Consider the following 13,402-nt stretch of genomic DNA (forward strand, 5'->3'; position numbering starts at 1 on the left):
CCAAATTAACATGACATTGTTCTATCCCTGCCACATCGATGCAGATTCATTAGCTACCTCTAGGGTTACTCCCCTCCTCCCCCAGACACAATAAGAACAGGAGGGTGAAAAATGAGCAGAGGGTAGTTTTTTTTTTTATTTATGTAAGGATTTATAAAGCACCAACATATTACACAGAGCTGTACAAAGTAGATTGTCTTGTCACAAACTGTCCCTCACAATCTAGTCCCTACCATAATCATATGTCTATGTATGTATCATGTAGTGCATGTATCATAGTCTATTTACGGGGAAAGCCAATTAAATTATCTGGAAACCAGAGTGCCCAGAGGAAACCCATGCAGACCAAGGGAGAACATACAAACTCATTGCAGATGTTGACCTGGCTGGGATTTGAACTGGGGACCCAGCGCTGCAAGGCAAGAGCACTAACCACTCTGCAACCATGCTGCCCTAAAGGGTTAGGTTGAAAGCTGAGATAGGAACTGATGGATAGCAGAGCAGGTCAGGTGGAAAGCAGAGACATTGCCAGGCAGACAGCAGAGCAGAGTTAGGTGGAAAGCAGAGATCTGCCCATTAGTCCTGTGGCAGACTGGAAGAGGAGGAACTGGAGCCTGACAGCCATGCTATTCTTAAAAAGGGAGAACAACTGGGGAGGGAACACAGTTGTGGTGCCAAGGATATGGAAATGGGATGTGGGGCGGAACCCAGGGCAGAGTGGTGAGTATCACAAATTTAATTGAAATATAGTGTATATTTGTAAATAGTAATGAAGGCAAAATACAATGGAGCTGATGCATGAAGCTTTGGTAATATTGTTGAGCCCTTGTAATATTGCTGTACGTCATACATGTTAAACTTCGGCCAGCAGTCCAAATCTGGCCCTCTGAGCCCTCAAATTTGGCACTCAAGGGGTCCTTTACTTTGCATTATGTTTGGCCCACTCTAGACCCCTAGGAAAGTTATATTGGAGGTGAATCCCTACTACACCAGGGAAGCCATATGAGAGAGATAGGCGAAATAACTTAACACTATGGAACAGGTATATATAGGGAAGGGTAGGGGCCTCTAGACACCAGGTAACTGTATAGGGGAGGGAGGACCACTGGACACCAGGGAACTGTATAGGGGAGGGAGGACCACTAGACACCAGGGAATTGTATATGGGTTGAAGGGAGGCCATTAGACCCCTGGGAATTTTATAAGAGAGGAAGGTGGCCAGTAGACATTGGGGTTGGCCCACCACTATGTCCCAGTGTACAATTTCGGCTCACGTTGTATTTGAGTTTGACACCCCTGCAGTGCGTAGACAGCGCATAGCAATATTACTATTACTACCAGAGGCAGGTTACTAACATTACTAACGCGTGTTACCATAGCAACACTCGCGGTACTAGAGTATGGCGGGTAGTGCTAATAGCTGCTGGTAGTAATGGTAATATTGCAGTGCGCTCTCTGTGCACAACAATATTACTACAACTTTGTGCATCCACTCTAATGTTACTTAGAGCAGTGTATATAACTGATATAGGAGAGTCTAGCAGACTGCAGCTATACCACCAGCTACTCCTGATATCATAACATGCTGAAATTCTGATATTTAACACCCATTTATTAATAAAATATGGTTCATCGCTGTCTTTATCAACTATATACATGATTTTGCTTAAACAAAAAAACCTACTCCTATGCCTTTCATAATGTAACCCAGTAGCCCTATATAAACCAGTACTGGTCATCCCTGTGCCATCCGCCCCTGGTATCAGTTGAAATCAGTTTGGAACAGTTTGTATTTCACTTACAGAGTCAGGACATGATGAGAAAACAGCATTTCTACAATTTGCTACAATATTTCTCATTATTTCCTGCCCTGTTTATGTCACCAACCTGATCTGCAGCCATCGGACGGCCCTAACATCTCTCCCAGCCAAAATCTCCAGCCGAAACCGGATTAAGCCTAGCAGATCAACTAATACTACCAATTATGGTGAGTTTCCTCAATATATATACACATTTTACATGAAAAATAGGCCTACTTACCAAATGTAAGCAAGAGACAGGTCTTTCTCAGTCGACGGCTGTAACTGCTGTGCATGAGCCAATGCTGTGCATGAGCTAATGCTGTGCATAAGCCTCTGCTGTGCATGAGCCTCTGCTGTGCATAAGCCAATGCTGTGCATGAGCCTCTGCTGTGCATGAGCCACTGCTGTGAATGAGCCACTGCTGTGAATGAGCCAGAGGCTTTCTCTCCAGATGACATCACAATCCGCTGCATCCTGCATCTATAGCAAAACTGTATTCTACTTTTTTTTGCTTTTTTTTTTTCCTCAACACATATTTTTCTTCAAACTATGCCAATTGCATTGATTTTTGGTTATTTCTTTTGACTTTCTTGACTACATTACTGCATTTGTATGTGGCAACAGGGCCGGCACTTCCATAGAGGCAAAGGGGGCAATTACCCAGGGACCCAGAGCCTGTAGGGGCCCCCAAAGTGTGTGTCCCCTCCCCTGCAGCTATGGTGACCCCATATATGCCTGCAGGGAATGAGGAAGAGAAGTCCGGAGCATAGTGCTGCCTCCCGTGTCCTGCCTGGATTAGGTACATTGGGCTTGATTCACAAAAGAGTGCTAACTGATAACACGGCCGTTTTCGTGCGAATTTTTGCTGTGCGCGCGATCGCAAATTTTCTCACGAAATGATAACGTTTTTGCACACAAACGATATTGGTTTTGCATGAAAAATCGCGTTTGTGCACGAAAACCGGCATCGTTTCGTGTGAAAATTTGCGATCGCACGCACCGCGAAGATGCGCGCGAAAACGGCCGTGCTATCAGTTAGCACTCTTTTGTGAATCAAGCCCATTGTGTGTACACTCTGAATTTGGAGAAGGGAAAGGACAATTGGGAATATTGGTGTCCTCAACAATGCTTTTGGGGACATATGATGGACACCTAGGGCTTGATTCACAAAGCAGTGCTAACCTACTTAGCACGTCTAAAATCTTTAGACGCGCTAACCAGGGTGCTAAGTAGGTTAGCACCGGATTTCTCAATCAGATCGCGCGCTAACTTTGCGCGCGTAAAGTTTTACGCGCGCAAAGTTTTATGCGCGCTAAGTCCCATAGGCTTTAATGGGCACTTCGCGCGGTGCGCCCTGCGCTCTGTGCAGTACGCGCGTAAAGTTTTACGCGCATAAAGTTTTGCGCGCGTAAATTTTTATGCGCGAAAAGCTTGTTTAGACGTGCTAAGGGGGTTTTCACAGGCGTGCTAACAGTTAGCACCGCTTTGTGAATCAAGCCCCTAATGATTTTGTGTGCCTAGGAGTGTGGTGGGATGGCCCCTGGGAGTCAGCTCGGAGGCTGTGGGGGGGGAGGGGGGACATTGCTAAGGGGGCCCTCAAGTTACTTTTGCCCCAGGGCCCCTTTGTAGCTAAAACCGGCCCTGAACGCTATGTGGAGTTGCATCTCGTTATATAGGTTGCATGAATTGGAGAGCGCAGCATAACTGACTTTACCATGAGGGGAACCACCAGCAGAATGCCCCTGTGCCACTGCACTCAGCAAATCAAACAATGCAAAAAGTGGTAGTCTGTCCAGTAAGGCTGGTGTCTAACATATGCTCAACCAGCTGCGCAGAAACACAGAGCTGCATTTGCCACAGTAATTCCCTGACAACCTTTTCATCCCAAGTCTCAAAATCTTTTTCTTTCTATTTCCGTTCAGGCTGCTTCTGCTATTCAACTATTCAACAATCCATGGCAAGACCAAGAGACATTGGCCCATAGGCAATTCACTTTTTCACCTGAGTTTTCTCCTAGGTGATAATTTTCACAACTTGTAAATAAAATGGCTTTTACACCACCAGCCGGCAAACAAATACTCAAAATAATTTTGACATAATTTTTTCACCTACTTTTTATTACTTTTTCCATTGCAGGGTGCTAAAAAGTTAATTTAAATTAATTAAAGGAGTAAAATTATCTCCTAGAAAGATAACTCAGGAGAAAAAGTGAATTGCATACGGGCCACTGTTTTTATTTTATATCATTTAGCAATGATAAATAACTAATCTTCCTAAGGCCAGAAACCTTTTCTAAGCGCTAGTGATTTGAAAAAGCTCTTGCTAATGCAATGCTATGGGGGATTTTTATAAAATCGCATACCTCTAGTGCGATGACACTCATAGCATTACATTAGCAAGAGCTTTTTAATCACAAAGCGCTCAGAAAAGCGCTCCTAGTGGGTTCCAGGCGTAAGTGCTTGTGATTTTAAAAGCTCTTGCTAATGCAATGCTATGTGTGTTCTCACTTGAGCAATGCGATTTTATAAAAACCACTGATAGCATTGCTTTAGCAAGAGATTTTCACATCACTGTCTTTTAAAAAGTGCTGGTGGTGTAAACCAGCCCCAAGGTTGACCACAGCTTGAACTTGACTGCCTGTTGCTTGCTGCCTTCCTCTTATTCCACTCAGTCTTCGACCACTCAGTCAGGGCTGGGCTACACTAGAGCGTTTTTTTGGCAGCGTTTTGGGATCGCCGACAATCGCTGGGTGACTCCCAAAAATGGTTTCCCAATGAAAGTGAGTGGCGCGCTAAATGCTAGGTATAGTAGAGCTGCAAAATCGATTTGAAAAGCGATTCTGCAGTGATTTGGGGGTGCAATTAAAAATTTAAACAGTTATTTATACTTACTGGGTGTCCGTATTTCCAGGTTCGGTCCATAACCCCACCCCCTAGCAGAAGAGATCACAAGCGCTTCTCTGATTGGTCCCAAAGAAGCACCTATGACCATGGCGATTTTAAAGCACTGCATCAATGTCTGGTGGGTTCTAGGCTTCAAGTTGTCTCCCTATTGAAGTTTTCTAAGCCTCTGCCATACCTATTGGATTGGCTACCTCCTGATTCTCTGATGAAAAGTAGTCTAGTAGCCATGAACGTTAACAGCCCATCATCCCTTATGGTGTGCTCTGGTAAAAACCGGGGAACACTTAGATTCCTTGAGCCTCTGCCATCTGTCAGAAGTGAGAATCCTGACAACAATCCCAATACCAACTCCTTTAATGGTGACTGAGGCTCTCACATTGGTCTGTTGAGTTCTAGGGAATGGAGCATAGTTGCATGCTGGAGCAGGAGCTGAGACATAACTGTGACATGAAACCAGGAGGCCGCAATAGCAGCATAGGGGGCGATATACAGGCTGGGAATGCAAACAATCACTCGCGTTCCCATGCCTGTCGGCCGGTGACGGCCAAACCGGAAGTGCTCGCCGGCGGGTCCTGGGCCATCGGAGCAGGGCTGCGAGGGCACCGATCGTCTGCAGGGGGCTGAGGGAAGCCCCAGGTGAGTTCATCTCATTTTTTTGGGGTGACTTTAGGTTCACTTTAAGGGCTCTCAGGCTGAAAAAAAAAACAGAATTGGGGATTACTGAATTACTAAATGTTCATGTTCACAGGCAATTACACAGTTTGGAATACTAAAGAATTCTTAATCACTTTTGAAGTTATTTCCTTTTGACATGTAAATAGGGATGATTCTTTTTTTGTGGAGTCTGACAGTGATCAAAGGTTTTCTGCTTTTCTGCAGTACAGCCAGATGTCTGAACAAGTGGCACTTTTATAAATGGAAGTAGACATGGCAGCCTCCCTATTCTCTCTCACTAAACGGTCATTTTAAAGGGGAACTGAAGCGAGAGGTATATGGAGGCTGCCATGTTTATTTCCTTTTAAGCAAGCAATACCAGTTGCCTGGCAGCCCTGCTGATCCTCTGCCTCTTATACTATTAGCCATAGCCCCTGAACAAGCATGCAGCAGATCAGGTGTTTCAGACTTTAAAGTCAGATATGACAAGACTAGCTGCATGCTTGTTTCTGGTGTTATTCAAAAACTACTGCAGAGAAATAGACCAGCAGGGCTGCCAGGCAACTGGCATTGATTAAAAGGAAATAAATATGGCAGCCTCCGTATACCTCTTACTTCTGTTCCCCTTTAAAGACCCCTTTTATGTAATACTAAAAAAACATTGGGGCGGGGCAGATATAATGAAACCAATGCAATGAATACTGGAGTAATACTGGAGCAAAGGGGAAACAGTTATTGATACTGACATCTATCAGTACTTCACTTTTGGACTAATTACGCCCCTCTATTTCTTTCCAGGTTTTCTCAAATCTGCCCGATGTCTTCTGTAGCAGTAGCTGGTTTATGCTTTGGAAATTAGAAAATTCTAAAGTTAACAAAGAGCAAAACAAAAAACTGAAGTTTGTAAGTGGCAAGAAAACATGGCAAGATTGTTAAAATATTGAAAAGCCCTGCTAAATGCTCACTGTTGAATACATCTATTAAACGTTGTTGAATCATAAGGCAACTGACGTTTTAACATTCTGCAATGACCCACATAAATAAAGAACGTAAACTTGCTTTTAAGTAGTAAATAATATATTAAAGCCATAATGTAGATTTTTTTTTTCATTTTTTTCTTGAAAGTTTTGAAGTTTTGTTTTACAGTATTTTCTTATACCAGTTGTGTTTTTAGAAATTCAATGAGAAGGCTGGAACTTTCTTAATAAACCTTTAATGCTCCATAACAGAGTCAACTTTTCTAGACCAAACCAAGCTACTCATCAAGACAAGTAAGTAAGAAGCATATTGCAAAATGTTTATGCTGGGAAGTCATTTCACTTGCTTTCCACAATGTGGAGGGTTCTGGTAGCTGTCACATAATGATCATTTATGCAGCAGCCGCAACAACTCTCCAGATTCCAAAAAGCGAGTGGAGTGTCCCCAAACCCACAGCACTGTACATATATACAATATAATAATATACACGTCTGTTTTCATTCTGTCACCATGAAATCATACAGTAGGCCACAATCTGGAGTGCTTTACAGATCTGCAGTGCTTTAGACTACTCAGGCTGTGATAGGCCCGTGACTGAGACTATCTTGACAGTCTAATACTAGCACCAGCGTATTGTATTGAACAGTGTTGGCAGTCATCTTGATGCTATATAGCTACCTCCCTATACAATTTATTGTCCTAGATAGGTTTTTCCTAGATAGGACTTTGCAATACTCCAGGAACTGGAATAAGTGACAGAGCTTGTATTGTTTGTATTTTTAGTTTTTTAGATTTCGTATATTTATGATCCTATTAATTGAAATATCTTGTTTATTATTGTGTGATTCAAATACAATTAGTTACTTTTGTTCAGAAGTGGGGAAGGGCATCTATACTTTTAAAGTGCTGTTCAATTTATGTTTGATAATATTTCCCACTACTGATATTGACATCAGTCCACACTTTCTTAATTCTAGTTAATTAACTGGATGTGTGGTAGTAATGGTAAACAGAACTTTCCTGGTGTCTCTTATTCTTATTTTCATATTCAGGGGTTAAATTCATCTACATAGTTTGTACAGCAGCCATATCAGTGTGACCTAAGATCTGGTTCCATCAGGTCCCCCCCCCCCCCCCCTAAAAAATAGTTTTGAGCTTTTCAACACACTAGAGTTATCAGGATTGTTTGCACAGCCATGTGAAAGTGTTTTGGTCTTAAAGTGCTTTTCAGATGAGCCATGACTGAGGAGATCCTCATCTCTGTGACCCAGCAGCATGTTACATGAGTATGAACATGCCTTCCATTCACGGAGAAGAGGCACCTGTAAGGATAAAGACAGAAAGAAGACATAGACAGGAGCAAGCACACTGGCTGCACTTCAATGCTACTAATACTCTGCAGGAGCCACGGGGGAGCACTATCAATGGGGAGGGCGAGACCTGGGGGGCCTGTCAGTTGGCTCTGGGACCCATGGGCAATAACCTAAAATGATGGGGGCAAGGAACAAGGGGGCCACCTAATGCAGCTATCTTTGTGGGTAGGGCTATTTTGCTTTGGGGGGATTGTGTGTGTCAGTGGGACCCCATGTCATTTTTTTTCCAGGGCCCTGTTTTTCGTAGAACCAGCCCTGAGCAGGCTGCCTACTTACTAACTGAGCATTAGGTGATGAAGAAAGTCTTTGTGCGAGTTAAAAGCGTGAGCCTTCAATAAATAGAAAACAACAGCATGAATACTTAACCACTTCCGGATACCGGGTGGTTTTGCTGATCGGTGCTGCGTGGGCTCTCCAGCCCGCAGCACCGATCAGCTAGCAGCCAGGCCGATCAGACTTCCCCCCTTTTTTCCCCACTAGGGGGATGTCCTGCTGGGGGGGTCTGATCGCCGCCGGCTGCTTGCGCTTGCGGGGGGGGGCTCTCTTCAAAGCCCCCCTCCGCAGCGCTTCCTGGCCGCCTTCCCCTTCCCTCCCTCTACCTCCCCCTGTGAGCGGCGCAGGACGGAATTCCGTCCTGCGCCGGATAGGATAGGCTTCAGCCTATCAGGTGCCGGCGGTCCCCGGCCAATCAGAGGCCGGGGATCGCCGATCTCCGCCACGGCGCTGCTGCGCAGCAGCGCCGTATACATGTAAACACCGGGGAAGATGTTCCCCGTGTGTTTACATTTACCCTGCGAGCCACGATCGGAGGCTCGCAGGGTGTTCACGGAGACACCCTCCGTAAACTGACATGGAACGGCCGCTCATACGAGCGGCCGTTTCCATGCAATCCACTTCAGGATTCAGGGGCGTAGTTAAGCGTACGCCGAATCCTGAAGTGGTTAATAGCATACTAACGGAGGAAATGTATCTACTTTTACTAGTTCGTGCTTATCCCAGATACCAGATTTACTAGGTAATGAAGCCTTAACAATATTTATTGTTACAGTTGTTTTCATTAAGTAGTTTCAGAAGTTCCTATATTGAATCATAGATTTACTCTAACAAAACAAAATATGTGATTGGTTTATTGGTCATTCTTTAATTTATGCATTGATTTTATACTAGCCTCAAGGATGCACCAGGAATTGTTTTGAGGTCTACACAGAAGCTAGCCGTGCAACTCCAGGGGTCCCGGAGCTGTGGAGTCCCCCAAGTACTAACCTCCCTGCCCTCTGATAGAGGGGTACATTCTCCAGATCATTGGTTATGGGTGTGAAGATGATAATGACCACACTTGTGTTACGACCCTTGCCAGATGTCCCCCCCAGGCTGTGAGGGTCACCAAAGGGAGACAAGAAAAGGAGTGTGAACTATGGGATCCTATCAAACTTTTTTCTGGTTGGACTTAGACATCATTGGGTCTACTGGGTCTACATACTACAGACTGAGGAAGGAATTAATAAAGAAAGGTTTCTGTTATAGAATACATTATTTGGTGCATCCTTCTTTCTGTCATTTTGTTCTGCAGTACTACATTTTATATTATGTTTCTGTTGTCATTGTTACATTTTTGCCCCCCGATGTCATAGAAAGAATACACAAATGTTATTCGCTCCGTGTAAATTGTAAAAGCTGAATGAGTTAAGGTACTGTATTAGCATCAGAAAAGAGGGTTTTTTTGTAAGAAACAGAGAAAAGTAATGTTGAATAAGAAGTGGTAAGAGTGACTCACATCGAGGAGAAGAACAATTTATTTTATGCAATTGAAATGCTAAACAGTTTGTGGGAGCGAAAGCTATGATTCTTTTCAGATCTCCCAAATGAAACATGTGGATCAGCGTGATCTGTCTCAACTCCTCCATGTGAGCTCTTGTATGTGAAAACTGACAATCAAACACTTCAGATATGGAGCTGCCTTCACTGTTAACTCTCAACTCATGAAACAAGTATACATTTGTGTTTAAGATGTGACTCGACACGCATGAAAAGTAGTTGGTGGGAATGAGAGTGAGGTGAATAACCTTCAAAAATGGCATAGTTCTAAAGACCACAAATGTATTAAAGGGGAACTTCAGCCTAAACAAACATACTGTCATTAGGTTACATTAGTTATGTTAATTAAAATAGGTAATATATTCTCTTACCCACCCTCTCTTAAAAGAACAGAAACATGTTTGTGATTTCATGGGGGCAGCCATCTTTTCCATGGGGGCAGCCATCTTTTTGGTTGAAAGGAGGTGACAGGGAGCACGAGACACTGTTTCAACTGTCCTGTGTCCTGATCACCCCTCCCATCTGCGCGCGTTAGGCTTCAAATCTCAAATTCAATATTTGAAGAGAAAAACATTTGCACCATGTTGTATCTTGCAGTAAGAAAGCGGAGTAGATTTTTATAAGCTTTATTCCAAGATGTCAGCCACAGAACACATGCTGCTGTACCATCCTCTCCACCCAGCAAGACCAAGACACAGGAAATAACATACACACCATAGAATCCTAAACTGTCAGCATCAACAGTGACACCTACAGGTCAGAGGTCTGAACACCACATATTCCCCTCTTAGTACAAAGAGTCTTTACCTCATTATCAAGAAAGTAAACAAGAAATAAAAGTGTAAATACATTTCACAATAAAGTACATTGCAATGTAACTACATCACGTAGTCCTTGGTCCACACAGGAGGCTTTCGGATCCTTTGAGTATAAGGTGGTGGTTCAGGATCCTGATGACCTGTTTCTTGGTTGTCAGTAGGGGTAGGTAGATTTAATGCCTCAAGTGGAACATCAGCAAAGTCATGCCTAACAGGCGCAAGACGACTGGCATTCCATGTGCGTCCATCAGACAGTTTGTAGGTGTAAGGTCCTCGTTGGCTGGTCACTTTAAGAGGGTTAAAAAATCTGGATTGACCCTGTTTTATTAATCCGGGTTTTTTAACTCGAACTAAATCTCCACACTGGAAGTGCACTTCTTTTGCACCACGTTTGCGATCAGTATAGGCCTTACTTTTATCTTGTTGCTGCTGAACAGTCTTAGCAACTGCTGGCCGCAGAGGTACTGAACGCTGAGGAAGTGGAATATCTGCAACATGTAGTTTAGTTCGCATCTTTCTGCCGTGTAACAGTTCAGCCGGTGATGCTTGTGTAGTCGCATGTTGAGTTGCTCTGTAGACATGCAGGAATTCAGTAGTAAAAACTTTCCAAGATCTTCCTGTAAGTTTCGCAGTCTGAAGAGCTTCTTTAAGGCTTCTGTTGAATCTTTTAATCTCCCCATTTGCTTGAGGATAATACACTGAGGACTTTCTGTGCACAATATTCCTCTGTCGCAAGAATGTTTCGAACTCAGATGAAACAAATTGTGGTCCATTGTCAGACACAAGTTCTTTTGGATTACCTTCCCTGCTGAAGACGGTGGTGAGAAAGGTAATCACAGAGGCAGAAGTTGTATGATATACAAATGCAATCTCGGGCCATTTACTGTAATAATCCATTAATGTTATAGCAAAGCGGCAGTCCATAGGTGCTTCTGGAAATGGGCCCACAATATCAATTGCAAGCTTCTCCCAAGCAGAATCAGGGAATGGCACAGGTTGCAGTGGTGGCGTGTGTGTGACAGCAGACTTGTCATGACTCTGGCAGGTAACACAAGTTTGGATAGCAGTTACTACTTGGGCATCCATGCCAGGCCACCAGTAGAGTTCACGTAGTCTTTGCTTAGTTCTCACAATTCCCTGGTGACTCTCATGAGCAAGATTTATAAGGTGAGCTCTCAAAGCCTCAGGCACAAGCAAGCGATGAGATCCACGGACTATATAGCCATCAACCAATGACAGTTCATGCCTTATCCTGTAATAAGGTTTCAGAATAGCACTCAGCTTATTCTCAGTGTTAGGCCATTTGCTTTGCAGCATGTCCCGTAATTGTAGTTGCACTGGGCATGCAAGACAAGCTTGTTGAAACTCAGAAGCTGTAACTGGATCCACATCAGTAAATGCAACAACTTCAGCATCTTCATCCAATGTACTTGTGGTCACAGGTAATGGTAGACGTGACAAGCAGTCAGCAGTAACATTTTGTACACCTGGTTTGTATTGGATTGCATAATTAAAGTTTAGTAGCCTTGCAGACCATCGGGCTACGCGCATTCCTGCTCGCCCAAGCCCTTTTGTAGTAAGCAGTGTAGTCAAAGGACTGTGGTCGGTGCGCAAGGTAAACTGCCGGCCCCACAGATACGTTCTCCACTTTTCTGTAGCCCAAACACAAGCAAGGGCTTCTTTCTCCACAGTAGAATATTTCCGTTCAGTCTCTGTAAGTGTTCTAGAGGCAGGGATCAGTGAATAATGGCGCACAGTGCCTATGCATAGAAATGGCGCCGCATTAAAAAGATACGCTTATCGCTATTTATCGTTAGTACTGCATAATAATGGCGCACAGGGAAAAAAAGAAGAAAAACGGCACACGCTAACGTTATTTATCAATAGTGGCACACACTAACGTTATTTATCAATAGTGGCACACACTAACGTTATTTATCAATAGCGCCCTACATAAGCCAAACTGCAGAAGTTATTTAACTGCAAAACGATGAATGGATTTAATGTAACAATGTCAAGGTTAGGGTTAGGCACCACCAGGGGGGTCTTAGGGTTAGGCACCACAGGGGGGTGATTAGGGTTAGGCACCACCAGGGGGGTGGTTAGGGTTAGGCACCACCAGGGGGGTGGTTAGGGTTAGGCACCACCAGGGGGTTTAGGGGTTAGGGATAGGTACAGAGAGGGTTCTGTGTGTTAATGCTAAATAACAATAAGGCTTTAACGCTAAATAACAATAAGGCTTTAACGCTAAATAACAATAAGGCTTTAACGCTAAATAACAATAAGGCTTTAACGATAAATAGCGATAAGCGGCAAACGGATTAGCGGCAACACTGTGCGCCATTATTCACAGGCGCCATTTTCAGATGGATGCCTAGAGGCAAAGGCAACAGTTTTCTCCCCCAAGTCTGCCTGGCACTGTGTAAGGACGGCACCAAGGCCGTAGTCTGAAGCATCTGTAGTAACAATCGTAGGTAGAGAAGGGTCAAACAATGCAAGGGCTGGACTGTTCACTATAAGCTGTTTAACTGCATCAAAGCTGTGCTGGGCTTCCTCTGACCAGGTCATGCTGGCATTTCCACGTAGCAATGCTCTCATGGGCTCCACCACTGAAGCATAGTTGGGAATGAATTTCGAATACCATGAAGTAAGTCCCAGAAAAGCACGCAAGGTATGAAAGTCAGATGGAGCAGGAGCATGTATCACTGCTTGCACATGCTCAGGATCAGGCAACAGTCCATCTTGTGATATAATGTGACCCAGAAACGACAGCTGAGTTTGCCGAAAACAGCATTTAGAAGGATTGAGTTTTAGCCCAGCAGACTCAAGGCGATGCAAAACGACCTTAAGGTACTTGTCATGCAGATCCAATGTTGTACCATACACAATGATGTCATCCAGATAACACCGAACACCAGGAATGTCGTGAAGGGTTAAGTTCATCAGTCTTTGAAAACAACCGGGTGCTGAAGCCAAACCATAGGGAACACGCTTGAAACGGAACAGTCCCTCATGTGTAATAAATGCAGTGAGATCTCGGCTTTCCTCATGCAGCAAAA

General features: G+C 44.0%; 1 long non-coding RNA gene across 3 annotated transcripts; it reads left to right on the forward strand.

Moving 5' to 3' along the window:
- Positions 1 to 1,771: 1,771 nt before the first annotated feature.
- On the forward strand, positions 1,772 to 9,243 carry LOC137517750 (uncharacterized). 3 transcript variants are annotated; one of them, XR_011020648.1, is made up of 4 exons: positions 1,772 to 1,987; positions 6,158 to 6,262; positions 6,522 to 6,630; positions 8,878 to 9,243. It is a non-coding gene; the product is annotated as an uncharacterized lncRNA (long non-coding RNA). The 3 variants fall into 3 exon arrangements; XR_011020649.1 differs by having other exon boundaries at positions 6,534 to 6,630; XR_011020650.1 differs by having other exon boundaries at positions 6,589 to 6,630.
- Positions 9,244 to 13,402: the final 4,159 nt, after the last annotated feature.

Source organism: Hyperolius riggenbachi, chromosome 5 (assembly GCF_040937935.1).
Source record: "Hyperolius riggenbachi isolate aHypRig1 chromosome 5, aHypRig1.pri, whole genome shotgun sequence".
Taxonomy (NCBI): domain Eukaryota; kingdom Metazoa; phylum Chordata; class Amphibia; order Anura; family Hyperoliidae; genus Hyperolius; species Hyperolius riggenbachi.